Source organism: Thalia democratica, unplaced genomic scaffold, assembly GCF_965202585.1.
Source record: "Thalia democratica unplaced genomic scaffold, ktThaDemo2.hap1.1 HAP1_SCAFFOLD_401, whole genome shotgun sequence".
Lineage (NCBI taxonomy): Eukaryota > Metazoa > Chordata > Thaliacea > Salpida > Salpidae > Thalia > Thalia democratica.
The window spans coordinates 42,741-61,131 of NW_028139469.1; the positions used below are offsets into that span (position 1 = coordinate 42,741).

Consider the following 18,391-nt stretch of genomic DNA (forward strand, 5'->3'; position numbering starts at 1 on the left):
TGAGTAATTTTGAACAAAAGGTTAATTCTTAATTTGTATTTTCAGGTTGCTTTTATCATAGAAAAACTGCTGAGCTACTAAGTCATAAGTAATAAGTTTTTTTTCAACTTGGTTATTATATTCAATCTAAAAAATAACAGTTGGTTTACATCTTAGAATTTAAAACTACTTTTGATATGTATTTAATCAATTTAGGAAGATTTTAATTGGTACCATATGAAAGGAATAAACTGAATCAGTTAAATTTAATCATTTAAATATATTTTAATATATTTTAAAGATTTTGTTTCAAAGTCTCTATAACTAATTTTAATTAAAAAGAATCATCATGATAAAATTTAAATTCAAATTATTGTAAAAAACACTTGTCTTATCTTTTAAACCTTGATCTAACCTACTATATCAAAAATTTAATAAAAGTAACTTATACTTGATCCACTTTAATCAAAAATTACCAGAAACACATGTATCCATAACTGATATTAACAATTTGATTGTTTGAAAAATTAAATTTAGATACTTACTTAACTTAAAGGAGAGGAAACAAAATATTATAAAACTTAATTTTGACTAACCAGTGTGCCTTGATAATTTTTTTCTTTAGCTATACATTTATACTTAATTAATAAAAATTAGTAATTAATATTTTTTTAAAAAGACTACATTTTATTATTACATTTATTAAAAAAATAAAAGATGATTTTAAATATAAAATATATATAATGATAATAAAAAATATCTATATAATGGACTTTTAGTGTGGAGTCAATATTTCATTACTTTGCATGTAAAAGTTGTAAAAATCCAGGATTTTTTTTAAATATTCAAGCTTTAGGTTTTTAAAGTTTATTGGCAGCTCTGTAATTATCATAAAATAAAGAAAGTTAGATATGTTATATATTTTAAATGTTTTATATAACTTAATACAAAAATAGTCTGAGTTTTAACAAAAATTAAAGTATTCCTGGTTAGGCTGGGTTTCTTAAAGATCATATTTCAGTTAGTCTATATCAGCTTAAGTTTAAAAAAAACAATTAGTTACCTTGGGTATGCTGACTGTTTGGTATTCCTGTTAAAAACAGCCTTAGTGACTTGCCATTTTAATAACAACACAAGGTTAAGAAATCATGATTGAAAATAAAAAAGTGAGGACACATTTTAAAACTCATAAGCAAGTGTTTACCAATTAGACAAAATGTTATATACTACTTTATCTACTACAAATAGTGAATAAAAACTTTGTTAGTCAGTTCTAAATGACATATTACCAAATTAACTCTTAGAGTGATAGAAAATTGTATAAGCTTTTTAAACAGAAAGAAAACAATTAAACAACTATTACATTTATTCACATGAATCTTTTCTTATTAATTTAAATAATATTTTCAATAACAGCAACATACTTATTGTCCAGAAGGTAATGCAAAGGATCAATCAAAGTCCATATAAACAACCAAATAGAAGAGCTTCATATTCTTTGTATAATAGTTATGTTGTTTTTACATACAAAGTCTATTGTTATAATGTAAACAAAATCCATTTTGTGTTTAACATTCGTGTAAACAAATGGAATTTGATCAAATACCAGGGACTGAATAATGAAGCCGTTAGAGTCATCTAAATCCTTTAATGGCATGAATTCATTTAAGATTTTAAATTTACTCATTTTAGTAATCAGTTTAAATAAATAAAGATTTTGTTAATATTAAAATAATTCAATAAAATAGTTTATTTTAAACGTAAATTTATATTATAAACTCAAAGAGTTAACGAAATTAATACTTTAATACGAAAATAAAGAATAAAAACATTATCGTACTATAAAAAACTATTGTAAACTTAGTGAGTTGAACAAAATAAAACTTCAACTTATAATTAACAGAAAAATGAAAAATATTTGCAACTTATAACTTCATGAATCTTTTAGTTTTTTTTTATACTTGAATAAACTAAAAACATTTGCCATTTTTTACGTTAATTGAGACGCGTCTACTGGAAAGTAAATACAGAAATGTTGTATAAATTGTTAAATTATATTTTTTAAACTTTAAGTTTAAATCAAAAATTTTCAGCTTAATTTATTTTTTCAACCAGTTAATTAAAAGTAATAGAATAAGATTTTTTTAACACTTTTAAAACTTGTACAGTTTGAGTACATCTTTTTAACATTACTAAAAAAGTTTAAAAGCTATTTTACGGCAAAGTTCAAAAGAATAAGTTAGTATTCAATAAATGCTTAATATAAAATCGTTTTACAAACTAAAATGCTTTATTTTAGCAAAAGTTTAGTATGTTACTAAAACCTAAGCTAAGATTTTATACTAAAACGGTAAATATTATGATACTTTTTTTTTTTGTTATCAGTCTGCAAAAATAAGAAAATCTTTAAAAAGTACACCTAAAAGATGTTAGTTCATATATATTTAAAAAATAAGCACAATATAGTTAGTAAAAAATATTATTTTATTTTCTACAGCTTCTTAAAAGGTGTAAAGAACTTAAACAAAACAAAAGTTATTATACTAAAACTACCATAACATTAGATTTTATTCAAAACACTTGTTTTTAAACAAAGAAAATGGAAATAAATAGTTGGTCTCCTTAGAAGTACAAGTTTTCTAGTTGCTTGAAAGCTTAGGTAGGTATCAACAAAACTCATGTCGACAAAACACTTTTAATCTTAATTATCGATATTTATTTATAGTTATATTGTAAGTCTATAAACTATAACGTTTTTATTTTGAATTCTGAAAATACCAACTAGTTATTCGAATCGGTTTAAAACAAATTATGAAAACGAGTTTTAAATAAGTTAAGTTTATCAAGTTTAAAACTAATGTTTAAAAGTAGTCAGATCTATCAACCACACAAATAACGTCATCACTATAAATTAATACTATGCTTTTATAAAAATTATTTTGAAAAATGGCTTAACGAAAACTTGTAATTTGTATGTGAATAAACATTGTGTACAACTTAATAAAATCTAAAATATATTATGAATCTTCCTATATTATTATTTTACAATTATTAAGTGAATGTCTAATTCCTATGAACAATAAGTTAAGCCTTAAATATAGAACTCGTAGTAAAATTAAATTAGTTAAATTTTTCGAATAGTTATTGTCATTTGCTATACAGTAATCACTAATTACTAAATTTTGAACAAACTTTGTTGTAAACAGACTAAAGAAAACTTCGGTAACAAAAACAAACACTTTGTTTATTGTCAAATGTTGACTACGGAACTTCACATATAGTATCAAAAAAAAAACTTCCATAACGAATATAATTAGGATAAAAATGCTTATTTTTAAACACATGCTTTTAAATATTTAAACTACACAATTAGATTGTTAATAATAGTGCCTTTCTCTCTAATTAACAGAATTAAAAATTAATAAGTAATTCAACGTTGATACTTTTATCTAAATTTAGAAAAAAGTATTTCAGAGAATGTAATAAAAGTTTAAGTAACTTTTTAGATATCAATTTAGTTTTACAATTTAAACTTATTTACAAGTTTACAAAAGATATAATTAGCTTATTAATTCAAAATATATAAAATATAGTAAAAACAATAAATGCTATTAAAAATAAACGGTTATTGTTTGTTTAGCTCATGGTGAAATATCTTATTATTATAACTATAACAAAATAATGATATATTAGTAGCTTTTTTCAAAACATAAAACTTAAAAATTGAACAGTTTGTTTAAAACGGATTTTACATGTATGTTTATATCAATAACATCAACCTGGATAAAATTTATATTTAACTGTTAGCATGAACTTAATTGACTATGTGCTTTAAACATAAAAAAATAAGAAGCTTTAAAATCATTGAATTAATTGAGTTTAATCACTGCTCTGTTACATTGTATGACATTTCAATTCGAGTTTGAATGATTTTGTGCCATAATAAAATTTATTATTTAATAAAAAACAATATTAAAATATTAGTTAATTAATAAACTCCTAAAATAGTTTATAATCATATTAAACAGTTTGTTGTTTTTATAAATTACATTACATGACATTATAAGTTTTCACATTACCAGTTTGCAAGTTTTTTAAAACAAATAACTGTTATCACAAAAAATCCCGTTATTTCTTGTTTATATATAAATTGATGAAAAATAGTTTAATAAATTAAACCTCTGAATTGTCTACTTTTTAAAAGTATAGGAATAATTCGTTAGACTTTAAACCTAATAAAGTTTTTTTTCAAATACTAAGTTTATTAAAAAATTAATACATCAATACCAGTAGCAAATTACAAATATGATTTAAATAGTACACTAATTTTACTTTAGCATTTTATTTTATAACTGAATATTTTCAAAAATTTTGCACTAGTAAAACATTTAAAAAGTCTTTAACCTAATCAAATCTACATAACTACAGTTTGTTCAGATAAAAACTGATTGTTAGTGACAAAACAAATCGCTAAGTACTATTTTGAAACAAACAAAGTATCTCTCTGTAAAGCTGCTGTTATTTTTCTTGGTATGAGAGCTGCATACTTTTCCGTAGAAACTTAATAAAAATAAATAAAAACTTTATTCATAAGTTACAAAAAGTTTACTACCGAATTTTATCAACACAAAAGTTTTCAATAACAGCTTCAAATAACAAACTAGTATTTAAAGAACTTTTAAAAATTTGAACACATATCTATTTAATTAATTACAGTTAAACTATAAACATAAGTTCCAATATACGTACAAATTCTTTATTTGGCTTGACCATATTTTCCATACTTTATACTTTATAGCTATTTATGTGACTTAACATTACATTCACATAAGCACACACGAAATGCTATAAAATATGGCAAATATGGCAAGGGCTTGTTTGGTTAGTGTTTTATACTTGTAAACATTTTTGTAGTAAACTACATAGTTTTTATCTTAGTAAATCTAAAAAAAGACTCATTTTTATATTTAGACTATTTAAAATTTATACACTTAGTCACTGACCATTGTTAAAATGATATTATTGCAATGTTTTAAAGTTTAATCTTTTATTAAAACGAAGACATTAATTGTTAAACACATTAAAAACTCGCATTCCTTTGTATTATTTAGACATAGATAACTATAATTATTGTTTATATACAGAGTTTAGAAGATTAAGATTTTGTTATTATATATTTTACTTAGATAGTTTAGTCGTTAAGAAGGTCCAAGTTTTAAAACTTTTTACATTTTTAAAAAACAATAGAGTTTTACTTTCTAGTTTTTATTAAAAATGTGAAATCTAAATAATTTTTAATAATTACAGTCATTAAAGATTTATTTATTTTTCGTAGTACAATCTATATATTTTTTAAGTTTTTACAGAAAATGTTAAATTTAATTTTTCAATACATTTAAAAGAAATAATGATACAATCATACACTTTTAACTTGTGATACACTGTTTTAAATAATAATTATATTTAATTATTTCAATTTAATTCTTTTCAATTTAATACATGGAAAACATTGTTTTATCAAATAATAATTTCTAAACAAAAAAATCATGATAGCGATAAAGAAATGTACAAAGCAAGAAAAAAATTTTTATTTAAAGTGTCAGATGCTAAAATTAACTTTTGTTGGAATTTGAAGTTCAACTAACTTAAATTCGATTTTTAGAATAAATAAAGCTTGATAAGTATTAAATTTTTAATTTTTTCAAAACAATGTTAAACACTATGTTAAGTTCAAAATAAATGTTGTAAGTTTCATAAAAATGTTGAAACTGTTTATAAACATTTAACTTTGGTTACGATTTTTTTCAAACCTGGTATTACTAATCCATGGTTAACAAAAAACTTTGTGTAAAATTTTTGTGGTAACCTGTTTGTTTTATCACTGCGCATGCTCAGAAATACAGCATAACATTCTTTTAATGCTGCTAGACAGAAATACAGTGCAAGGCAAGCCAATGAAAGGTATGTGATAGTGTTATTTTAATTTATGAACTATTTTAAAGAATAACTTGAAACTGCATTATATATCTCTAAGTGTTTGCAATAACTTGTTTACATTACATCTATATTTATGAATTTTATTTTTTTTATGTTGTTTAGTTTAAATTAATTTAGGACCAAACTGTTATTTTATTTATTAATTTTATTTATTTAAAACTGTTATTTATTACCTATATTTCTAATCAAAATAATCTAAAATTAGTCAACAAGTTAGGAAATTCATAGTTGGTAAAGGTTATTGTAAGTAAAAATAATATTGATTTTATTCTGAACTATGATAAAGCTTAATAAAATATTTATATTCTTCACTAATTTCAGCTTGTTGTTTTTTCACAAATTACTAAATTTTAAATTTGAGAAAAAATAAATTTGAAAATTTGTTGTTTTTACAACAACAAGACCTATATGTAAACATGACTAAATCAAAAATGAATTATAAGTTAAAATGAAGTTTTACTCAAAATTTACATTTGGATTTATTGTTTTTAAATATTCTTATTGACAAAATTTTGTTAATTTTAGTTTTAATTACAATTTATATAGAAAAGTCTTACTTAAAACCAATTTAAAATGTTTTTACTTAATTTTCTTATGTTTATAGTTGTATTAATAACTATGTTAGTTGCTACATGTTTGTCATAAAACCTGGAATCCTAGAAAATGCAGGAATTTTGATCAAAAATCACTAAACAACCTTTAAAAACCTGGGATTTTAAACAAATTTTTGTTATATATATTTAAATTTATTAGAAGATTTTTCTTAACTCTGAGCTGATATATTCTAGTTTAGAACTAGTTATATTGTGGTTTACAATATTTTATTGATTAGAAATAAAAGTTATTTGAACAGTTTTTTTTAATGTTTCAACATCTTATTTTTGCATCAAAATCCTAAAGACATTCAACATATTTAATATTCCTAGTTTGTTTTGAACATTGCAATTTTTTATTAAATAAATTCAAAATGCTTTGTTTTAAGCTAACTATAAAGTATTTAGAAAAAGTTTACTTCTGTTTTATACACTTATAGTTAGCTTCATAGTATTAATATAACGTTCATAGAGGTAGTTCATAATGGGCTGGTAATTTTATTTTTGTATCAGAGTATTGATTTTTAAGCCCATAGGGGTGAGGGGTGTAAACCATGTTTTTTACAAAGTGATCTTATTTTAAAGATTTTTTTTAAGCTTCAAGATGCTTTGTATCGTTTTAAAAAATTCAAATTATTTATTGAGATATGACCAGTCAAAGTTGGGCATAATCCTTTCCTTATGGGAAGGGAAAACTAAAACAGCAAAAAAAGATTATTTCATTTAAAATCTATCTCCTACATTTTTCAAGCAATCTTCTTCAAACTTTCACAGTCTAATCTTTATACAATAACAAAAAAAAAACTTAGGGATTTAAAAAATTTTTCTGTAAAAAATAATTTTTTGATAAAAAAAAACACATTTTTTTTTAAATTTTTGTGATAATTTTTTTTTTTAATTACTTAAATTCTAAAGTAAATTTTTTTTTCCTTTTGTTAAAGGAATACCTTTGAAAGTTTGAAGAAGATTGCTTGAAAAATGAAGGAGGAGATAGATTTTTAGTGAATTTTTAAAGGTCCAAGAAAATTGATCCAAATAAAAGTTGCAGTCCATATGTTTATATCTGAAATTTTTTACAAAATATTAAATATCTCAAAAGTTATACAATATTTTTGAATTCTATAAGATTGGCTTGTAGTTTGTACTTAAAGCTTTCATATAAAAGCTAAAAATAACTTTTGTAAAAAAAATGTTTGACCCTTCTCCCCCCATGGCCTTAACATATATTTATGTCTCTTATTAATTTTATTGTGTAATACGATGCAAAATTTTTATATTAACCTATTTACTTTTCTTTAATAAGCTACCTAAATACAGAGTTAATTATTTTTGGATTTTTTTTCAAGACTAAATTTTTTTATGTTACATTTAATATTAAGATAAAAAAAATTGACTTACTGAAAAGTTACAATAATAATACTTTAAAAGTGTTTAACAACTAATTATTATTTAATTATTTAAAAATATTTTCTGTGTAAAATCTATTCTAACACTTATTATTTTCTATGTAAAATTGTTAAAGAAACCAGATTTTCTAGGCTTGTTGCTAATTTAATTTTAATATTTAAGTCTTTTCAAACCCCTTGTGCCTAACTTTTAAAAAGTTATCTTATTCCAGTTATTTTTTTGAAAATATGTTTGTTAAAATGGACAAATTTATTTCAGTTAATATTTTTTTAAATTGGCAAAAACAAATTAATTTTGATTGTCACATATTTTGACCAACGAGGGTGGTTGTTTAAAATCTCAGGCTCACTGTTATAAATATTTTGAAAAATTTAATAAATTGGTGAGTATGATTAATTATCAAATCTATGTATACTTAAGTAATTTATCCATTTAGTATCCCTAATAAGTGGACATTTCACCTAGAATTCTAAAAAAGTTGGAATTTGATGTTTACAAAAAACTTTATACTATAGGAAAACAATTTAAAAATCTTGTTATTTTGAAAATAAAAAACAATAAAGATAAGAACTAACTTTTATATAAAGTAATAAAAATTGGAGTTCTATTTTTTGAAATACATTTAAAGTAGTATCATACCTATTAAGTAATTTTACATTATTAAAATAATTTCTATACCTCTACAATTTGTTTTCTACTACAAAGAGGTAAGAAACCTGAAACAAAGAAATTTCTAAAATTCCATTAGCCACTGTTGTTGACTTTATTAGTTTGTATTTGTTATTCAAACCCATATAAATTTTTAGCCATTAAGGGTAAATATTGTCAATATTAACAAATGCTATTATATATCAACAAATAACATTTTATATACCAGATTTGAATTTAAATTTTGAAAGTTTTTGTCAGATAATAAGACACCAAAAGTTTTATGGATAAATAGTTTTTTTCTCCATTTAAATAAAATTTACTTCTGATACTACTAGAGTTAGGTTAGAAAGGTCAAATAAATAACTTTGTATTTAACAAAATTACTGCACTTACAATTACTAAAACTTCATGTAATTACATAATGTAAACAACTTTTTTTTGCTTGTCTTTTCATTTAAAAAATGTTTATTATTAAAGAGGGTGAAAGTAAGTATTGATGTTGTTATTAAACTAAAGAAACTTATTAAATTGTTATAATATATCACATTATTTTAGTTTTTATTAGTTTGAATGGAACTGTATGCTATCAGTTTAGTTTACATGCATTAACTGTTGAGGCCATAAATGGTCACATCACAGTGAGTAAAAACTGGTTTAAGGTCATAGGGGGTTTAGATAGTTTATTTACATGTATATTTTATTTTAAAGATCTTAAACTCAGCTAACATATGTTTTTACCCTTTTCTTACAACTTTTATTAGATTTTGAAGTATGAGGGAACAAAGTTTGTTAGTTTAATAGGTATCCTATGTAAGGGCCAAGTTAGAAAAGGCAAAAAAAGACTATTTTATAGATAACATTTCTTCTGCTGTTTTTAAGCAATATTTCAAAAAAAATTTGAGTAAAATGTTAACTTAAAATAGCAAAGAATTCTTATGTATTTTTTTTTAGTTTTGAGTATTTTTTTCATATTGAGATTTAAGCAATACATTGCTTACACTTAAGAAGCCTTTATATAGATAAAACAAAAGTTCTTTATATTTAATTGCTATTCTTTCTTTTTTATTTATTTTTATTCTTAAAAACTCTTATAAAAAAGTTTTTTTTCATGTAGTCATATTAATTTTTCAATTTTTACAATAGAATTTTTCTTGCAAAAAATATTTCCAAAAGATTGAGGTCAATTGATTACAAAAGAAGGAAAAGATAGGTTTTAATAATTTTAGAGCTGTTGAGTAAATAGACCATGAAAAGGTTATTGCCTTTTAGTTGATATCCAAAATTTTTAGATAAATGACTATATTTTAAAAATTAATGAAGATTTAATATTTTATACAGACTTATAGTTTATACTTAAAAGCTTTCATATATAAGTCAATGATAATTTTTTTAAGAAAAATGTCTTACCCCCTTCCATATGCGCTCAAGCTGGTTAAAACACAAAATTGAAAACTTTTTTCAAAAAAAAAAAATATAACACAGGGTTGCCACTTAACCATTGTATATCAGGATATGTATTTTTTTTAACTCAGGCTGACCCAGGATAATTTTAAGATTTTTAAGTGTCAGGACAGATTTTTTCTTCAACTTGCATGTTTTTTAGATGATTAAGGGCATAGGGGGGTCCACCTTGATTTTTACAAGTTTGTATTATTTTATAGAGTTTTATCTGAGCTTTCAGACATTTTAAACCCCTTGAAAAAATTCACAGTATTTTTTGAGATATGAGCAATCAAAGTCGGTGACCTCAATAGGTTCCTAATGGAAGGCGCAAACTAAAAACGCAAAAAAAGGCCATTTCACTAAAAATCTATCTCCTCCTTCATTTTTTAAGTAATCTTCTTCAAGTTTTTACAGATAGTGTATTATTAAATTTTAAAAAGATTGAATGAAGCAAATTTTTTAATTTTGAAAAATAAAATTTTTATTAAAAATAACCACCTATTTTTTGTTTTTTTATCTAAAATTTTTATTTTTTAATATTTGTAAAATTCTAACATTTAAAGTCTTTTAAATTATAAAAGAAACGTTTCCTAAAAATTTGAGGTCTCTAGCTCAAAAAATGAAGGAGAAGATAGGTTTTTAGTGATCTTAAATTTTCTGAGAATATTGGCCCCTAAGAATTTGCGGTCCATATGTTTGTATCAGAACTTTTTTATAAAAATTACAATATCTCAAAAGTTAAATTATATTTTTTAATTCTATAAAAACTGGCTTGTACTTTGTACTTTAAGCTTTCATATAAGATCCAATGTTATTTTTACTAATAAAAATATGTCAAACCCCCTATGCTCTAAAGTTCCACTATTATTGAAATAGTTGGTTGTTATTGATTTTAAAATCCTAATATAAATTTCTTGCTTTATTCTAGGAATATAATCAGGTTAGGTTTCATTTGGGCTCTTTGAGTCATATGAGTGTGTGCTTAAATTGCTAAACAAATACCCATAAGTTTTTGAAAAAAATAACAAATTTGGAAAAAAAGTTTAAAATTTTCAGTTTACAAATAATGTTTAACATTTTCAATGGAAACTTTAATACATCAAATGAAAATGTAAAACTGATATTCATATACAGAGCTTATTTACTTATCCAGGCACGTTGGGTAAGATTTATCTATAAACATGCCTGAATAACCATTTTTCCAGAGAAGTAAAAAAGAACATTTTATTCATAAAATTATATAACCGCTGTATATTATGCAATGCATAATAATTAATAAAAAATTTCTACTTTAAAACTTTCTTCACTTTACAAAATGTCAAACTAAGTTAACCTGCTTGTGCTAAACTGCATTAAAGATTTAGGCACATTTTTCGTTACTATTTTACAAACTTCTATTTTCTTTAAAATAATTAATGCAACTTGTTTTTTTGATGTCATGTCCATTTATAAAACTTGTTTTGTTGAGACTGTCAAACTTATTCAATTTATAAAAGTAATTGTCATGCATCTCATCTTAAACAAAAAGTGTTTTAATTAGAAACTTTTATGATACAGTTGAAATAAAAATCAAGTATAAAAGATCTGTTATACATTCATTTTATAAAAAACTTAAGAGTTAAGTCAAGTATCAAAGAAACTTTATAAGTTTAGATAAACATCTTTAAGTCAAATTTTAAATAACATTATTTTGAAATAATTTTAAACTAACTTAATTTACATAAAGACATTTTTGAAAACTAAACCAGTTCTGGAAAAGTTTGAATGTTAGCTCTAGTAGTATTATCACGTCATAATAGTAAACTAAATTGCAGCACTTATAAAACACTTAAATTTGGAGGCAAGGAGGCCCCTTGATTAGCAGCCAAATAAATACAATTTGGGAGCTTAATCTGATGATCAACAAGTTAAACTGACTACATTCCGAGTAAATTTTTTTTAGTTTAAGTGAAAATTTAATTAATTTTCTCTTAATTTGTTTACATTTTTTACAATGCTTTAAACTGGTTTCTTAAATAACTGTACTAATTGTTAAGATAAATTGTAATTGCACTGTTAAACGTAATTACGAGAGCTTTTAATAAGTTTTATATTTTAGCATTTTTATTTATTATTTTGGTTAAAATTTTAGACCTTAATTTGCAATTTTTTTTTAAACTACCAAGAATTTTTTTTACATTACTTGTATTTTACTAATTAACTAATTTTGAATAAATATTGTTAAGCCTATTTACTGAGATAACATAAGTTGTCATTGCAAGATGCTACTGTTGAAATTAGTCCATTTTTAAGTTATAGAAGGGTAAAGTATTTTTATAAAGCTTGATTTTTTGTTGGTTTTTTAAGTAAAATTTAATTTCCTTTTAAGCTGTTTTACAATTAACTTAAGTGCAACTAATCAAAGTTTGAGATTTCAATATGTTACACTTGAAAGGGATAACCAAAATTGCAAATAATAATTGTTATTTAGATTTCGAGGGTGTGATTTTGTAAGTACTTTTAACTTATACAATCTAATTTTTTAAATTAATAGAAATTATTTGTAAGAGTAGTTTTAATATTGGAAAAATTGTAATGTAAGCGAAAGGTCCAATAGTTTTTTACAAAAACTAACATTGATTGGCTTTTATTTAGAACCTGTTAAGTTTTAAAATTAACATTGTCACAAGCCAGTTATATAGAATTTAAAAATAATTGTCTTAAATAGAAAAATCAAAAACAGTTTAAATTATGTTAAAAAATGTTTTAATTTTTTCAAATTTAAACAGTTTTTGCTTTAATAAGATTCAAATGTTAGTAATGAACTATCTGTAAAAATGTGAAGAAGATAAGTAAAAATAAAGAAGAATATTTTTTTAACTTTTTTTTGATAACTTGTTTTATAAGCAACGTATTGAGCTCACAAACTTTGATTGCTTATACCTAAAAAGTGTTTTTTTTTTATCTAAAATGTTTGATAGCTAAGATAAAAGTCTTCATTATAAGATTCACCTGTAATAAGCAATGTTTACCCCCTTATGGCTGGTATGACCTTAAATAGTTTTCTAGATTTTTGGAAATATCAGTCATAAAATGCTTACATTATTATGTTTTCTTAATACAACAGTATGGCATTTTATGATCATACAATTTTTATTTTGAAAGTTGATTTCATTAGCACAAAAAACAAGGAAAATATGTATTTTAGCTGTTTTAGTTTTCTAAAAATTGCTAATAAAAAATAATCTCTATATGTTTTCATAAGGTGTGGTATGAGTCAAATATGCACAATGAAAATTTTGAATAAAGGTCAAATATACACAAAAAGTCACTTTTGCACTAAGGGAATTTTTAGCAAAAAACATATGTGCCTGATGATGGGTCACTTTTGCACGAAATTTACAATTGCACAATTTTTCACCAAGGGTCAATTTTGCATAAGTGACAATTTTCCACAAGAATAAAAAATATTATTTATAAAGTAACCACCATATAAGGGTAAGGGGTAACAGTGATACTAAAAAACATAAAGGAAATAAAGAAACAACTTTAATAATATAAAGAAAAATAGTTACCAACTAACGGTAAGGATTAACAGTGATAGTAAGAAGAACAAAAATAGTAATAAGTTAAATTAGTTAAAAATAGTATATAATTTACCAGTAATTGGTAATTAAATTTTTAAATAAAACAGTTAGACCTCAAATAGCCTTAAGAAGTTATAGAAATTTTTGACTGGTTAAAAAGTATTCGAAATAAGTTTGATTGGTGAAACAATACCTGAAATTCTCAAACATAGCTGTTTGTTAGAAAACTTAGTAGTCAATTGTGCAATGAAGTAACATTGGCCTGAATATAGATAGTTAAACAGAGGGTTGATGATAAAAAACCCACAGTCTAACTTTTTAAAGCTTTTGTTGCACTTTGATTGTTAACTATTTGCATTGTACAATTTATAACAACCATTAGTAAATTAATATTCATTTTTATTGCAGACTTATTTAAGTTAAAAGTGATAAAAGATTTTTAAGTAATTTTTGGTAGAATAAATATTTAACTTTTTCTGTTTACCACACTAAAAGTTTAACTTTTTAGGTGTTTATGCTTAAGCAAAAGCATTACCATAAATTTTGCAGTTTTCTTTTACATTTAACAAACAATTTTATTCTTAAGAACAAAAATTATTTTCAATGATGTTTTATTTACATTTGAGTAATTTAAAGTACTTTTAAGTACAGTTAAAGTAAACTTTAACATTAAAACTTTATAGATATGGCAGAGACTACAAAAGGAGGAATACATCAGAAAACACCCAGAAATGCTGTTTCTTATTTCTTTATGAAGCTAGTTTATTTGTTTTAAACATGTTTAAGTGTAACTTGTTGTAAATTTTATACATTTGATTTAAAGTTGGCTAGACTAACAAGTAATTTGTTTGCTTGTTTTTGTAAGTTTTCAATGTAATTACAATCAAAAAAAAGTATTTTAGAATTTTGGCTAAATGATTTTTTTAAATCTAGGAGCTATAATTTCTTTACCTCTTACACTTCGATTGTCTTAAATTATAATTTACAAATTAAGTCAAACAGCTAAAATTATTAAATTTGCAAAGTAGTTGTCTTTATAGCAGCTTTGAAAACAAGGTCAGTTGTGGCAATACACTTTACCCACAATCTTAAATAAATTTTGTGTGTGGCAGATTTAAAACAAATGAAAGCCACACGTATTTAAAATACATATATTCCATATGCTTGTTAAAAAGTAATCAGGTTTGTTGAGTTTTCAGCTCTACATTTTTGTATACATTGAATATCGTAAGACCATCTGTGGCAAAGTTTGAATTGATTTGAATAGACTTATAGCTTGGCTTATTTTTTGAAAACAACCTTAGCATAAAAGTATAGAACTTAAAAATATAGTTTTGAAGTTTCAAGTCTAAATTAGTTTCACATGTGGTAGTTATAACAAAAATTCATTGTGCAGAATTTAAAAATACTTAAAGAAAGTTTCACAGAAGCTTTTATTTTAACTTACTGTAATTTCTTATTTTTTGTTAGCTTTAAGTTTTTTAAAAAAAAACATAAGTGCATCTGTGAAACTTTCTTCAAATCAAATTAAATTCCCTAAAATGTTTCTTTGTGATAATTGCCACATCTTAAGCAACTTCAACTTTAAATTCGAATTTTTATAGTCCCATACAGTTTACATCGGGGTGTTTTCAGAAAAAACCAAGCCAAGTCTCTCTAAGAGTTTATTCGAATCACTTTGCCCAAGGTGCTCTTATGATAATTCATGAATATAAAAAAATACAGCTAAAAACTAAAAAAATAACACCTTTTTATAGCTCCCCAATGTATATGCAATACGTGTGTAAGTATGTGTATTTATGCTTATCTGCTGTGTGAACATAATTAATACTTTTAACATACATGCTAGCAATGATGTACAAAAATTTTTATTTTTTAAGCTAAAAAGTACAAGCTCATATTTGAATAAAAGTTTTAATAAGAATTACGTGGTAGAGTATTGTTAACTTGTTTTTATAATAAGTTTATATTTTTACTAAACAGGGAATTATTTCTAAGAAGCCGGAAGATGTCAATTTGCATCAGATCATCTCTTACATTCTGGAAATCCCATGAGATCAAAGAGTAGGTTTTATAAATATTTAAACTTAATGTTGCAATATATATAACTATAGATGCTGGTTGTAAATTCATGTAGTACTACTGTATTCAGAAATTGTTTTTATTTTGATAAAACCACCTAAGCTGGTCCTCATTTACCCCTTAACAGGCCGCACTTTTTCTGGATTCAATCACGTTTAATGATTATGTTTTAAAAATTGCCAAAAATGTTTCAGTTCAAAGCTTTTGAGTTTGAGTTTCGTTAGATTTTGATTTATAGTTCACATATCATAATTAGTGGTCAACGTAATCTAAATATTTAACTGTTTCGTTAAAGTCACCAAGTTTTATCGTTCATTTCTTACAGTTATACTGTACATAAATTATTGTATTCAAACGCCCATTTTACATTAACTCTTCACAGGTAGCCAAGCAACAAGACAATACTGCCACCAAGTGTCAATTCCTATCAACATCTGTATTTCAACCAATCACATTGACTGGTTTGTGTTGAATGAGATTGATGGAGTTTCGACCAATGAAGTTGGTGGATAATTGGATGAAATTTCAGCCAATAACGATTAAGAATCAGATGATACTACCTCCAGTGGCGACAGTTTTTAAAATAGGAAAATTTCAATGAATTTATTTGTTTATTTTATGATTAATATGATAGATTTTGTTAGCTCTAGTATGTTTAAGTAAAAAATAATTACCTTTGCGAAAATATATTGAACAATTTCACAAATGAAATATTTTTTTTGTTTGAATTAATACTTTTTTATTTACTGTGAGTTTTTAGTATTTTATAAACACTGTCTCTTTAAATTACAATACAAAGTTTTTACTTGTATAATGCTTTAAAATAGTTTTTATGAATTTTTGTTTAAATTTTAAAAGCAATTAATGATAAAAACCTATGATCAATCTAGAGATGTATCAATCACTTTTCACCGTGCTTTAAACTCTGTTTTTATTATGAAAATTAAAATTTACTTTAAAAAATTTTAAAATGAAATTGTTAGTATACATTTTAATAATAATATTGTCATAGTATTAAATCTCAACAAGTTTTATAATATTCAAAATTTCAAAGCAAATAAATATAACTAACTATAGTTTTTGTAGCTATGTTTATTTTTTGAATTTTTTTGTGTATGTAGTGTATTTAACTAATAAAAAAACTACTTATGTTTTTCTTTGCATTTTTATAACTTTATTATCATTGACCATTTATAAGTTAAGATCAGTTTTCAGTGGAATAATTCGAATACACTTTTACTTAATTAAAAATCAACTTGTATAAATATCTATTTTCTAAAATTGTTAAAATGTTCATTGTGCCAAGTTTTGCATAGTTGAAATAAAGTTATTGAAGTCATCATTTATTTACTGCTTCAAATCTATAGTTGAGAATTATAAATGTTTTTACCTTGTCATATTTCAATCAGATTTTGTAAAACTTCTCTTTTCGTCGGACTAGTTTTACCAAAAAAACTTATGCAGCACGGATTAAAAACTTAAATTAATAATAAAAATTTAAAATTGTACTTGTAAATTCTAAGTAATTTATTCAAACACAAATTTTTAGTTAACTACTAAAATTCAGTGAAGCTATTTCATCTTGAAAGTGGTATGAACTGTTTTGTAATACAATTAATATAGATGTGTATATAAAGGTTTTTTTTTTGGAAAACATCTAAAATTTTTTTGCAACCTTTTCTTAGGTTTTTTACTCTAAATATTTCAAATTTTACAAAAGCTCCTTTAACTATTAGATATAGAAAAAAAAATTAATGGCTGAAAATTTTATATAAACAAGAAACTAAAACTCACTAAAAGACCAATTAAGTCTAAACTTTTGTTTGTTATGTAAAAATAAATTCAATTTTTTAAAGTGGTAAAAAGCAATTTTTGCTTGTTACAGGGTTGCTTTGTTGTCATAAAGCATAGCTCAGGCTAGGTGACCTTTTTTGAAAATCAAACACTAATTTAAAAACTATATCTTTAAGTACTACTGTTATTCTTTTGTTACTTTTAGTGTTTCATTCAAGTTTTAGCACATCAATATTTTAAGTAATCATTAAAACTGGCTGACTCAGGCTAGTTTGCTGTAAGGCTAGGTTCTGTTTTCTCGCGTTCAAAGAATGACAACTTGTGAAGTTTTAAAAAAATCTAAATTACAGTCAGTAGGGCCACAAATATTTTTTATTCAATCTTCAATTTAATTATAGTAAATTATATAGTCTATATTCAAAAGAGTTTGTTTTATTGTTGTTTTATTTTTAGTTTTAAACAAAAATGTAACAATGCTTTTTTCTTATTAAATCTAGTCATGTTGCTTTGTTGAAATGATACAAATTAAATAATATCATCTTTAGATAATTCTAAGTAGCCAGAAGAATTGCAATTTTAGTTCATTAAAATTTTGGCTAAAATATTAAACATAGATTAGTTGTCGTAGTAGTGCCAAAAGTTCAAGATGTTTCCAAAGTAAATACACATTTATAAGCATTTTTAAATAATGATATTAATATATTATAAATCGACAACACCATTGATAGAATTTTTTTTAACTAACTGGACAGTTATATATTTAGTTTTTATAGTACAACGATTTTTTAAGATATATGATTTTAAGACACCTATTTGTCACAAGATTGATGTAATTCTTAAAAAGGAATGTTTATAGATGAACAAAATTATTGTTTACAT

General features: G+C 23.4%; 1 long non-coding RNA gene across 1 annotated transcript; it reads left to right on the forward strand.

Moving 5' to 3' along the window:
• The first annotated feature begins 11,882 nt into the window (after nucleotides 1–11,882).
• Nucleotides 11,883–16,640, forward strand: LOC145846292 (uncharacterized). The gene is made up of 4 exons (XR_014370691.1): nucleotides 11,883–11,997; nucleotides 14,320–14,392; nucleotides 15,620–15,700; nucleotides 16,101–16,640. It is a non-coding gene; the product is annotated as an uncharacterized LOC145846292 (long non-coding RNA).
• Nucleotides 16,641–18,391: the final 1,751 nt, after the last annotated feature.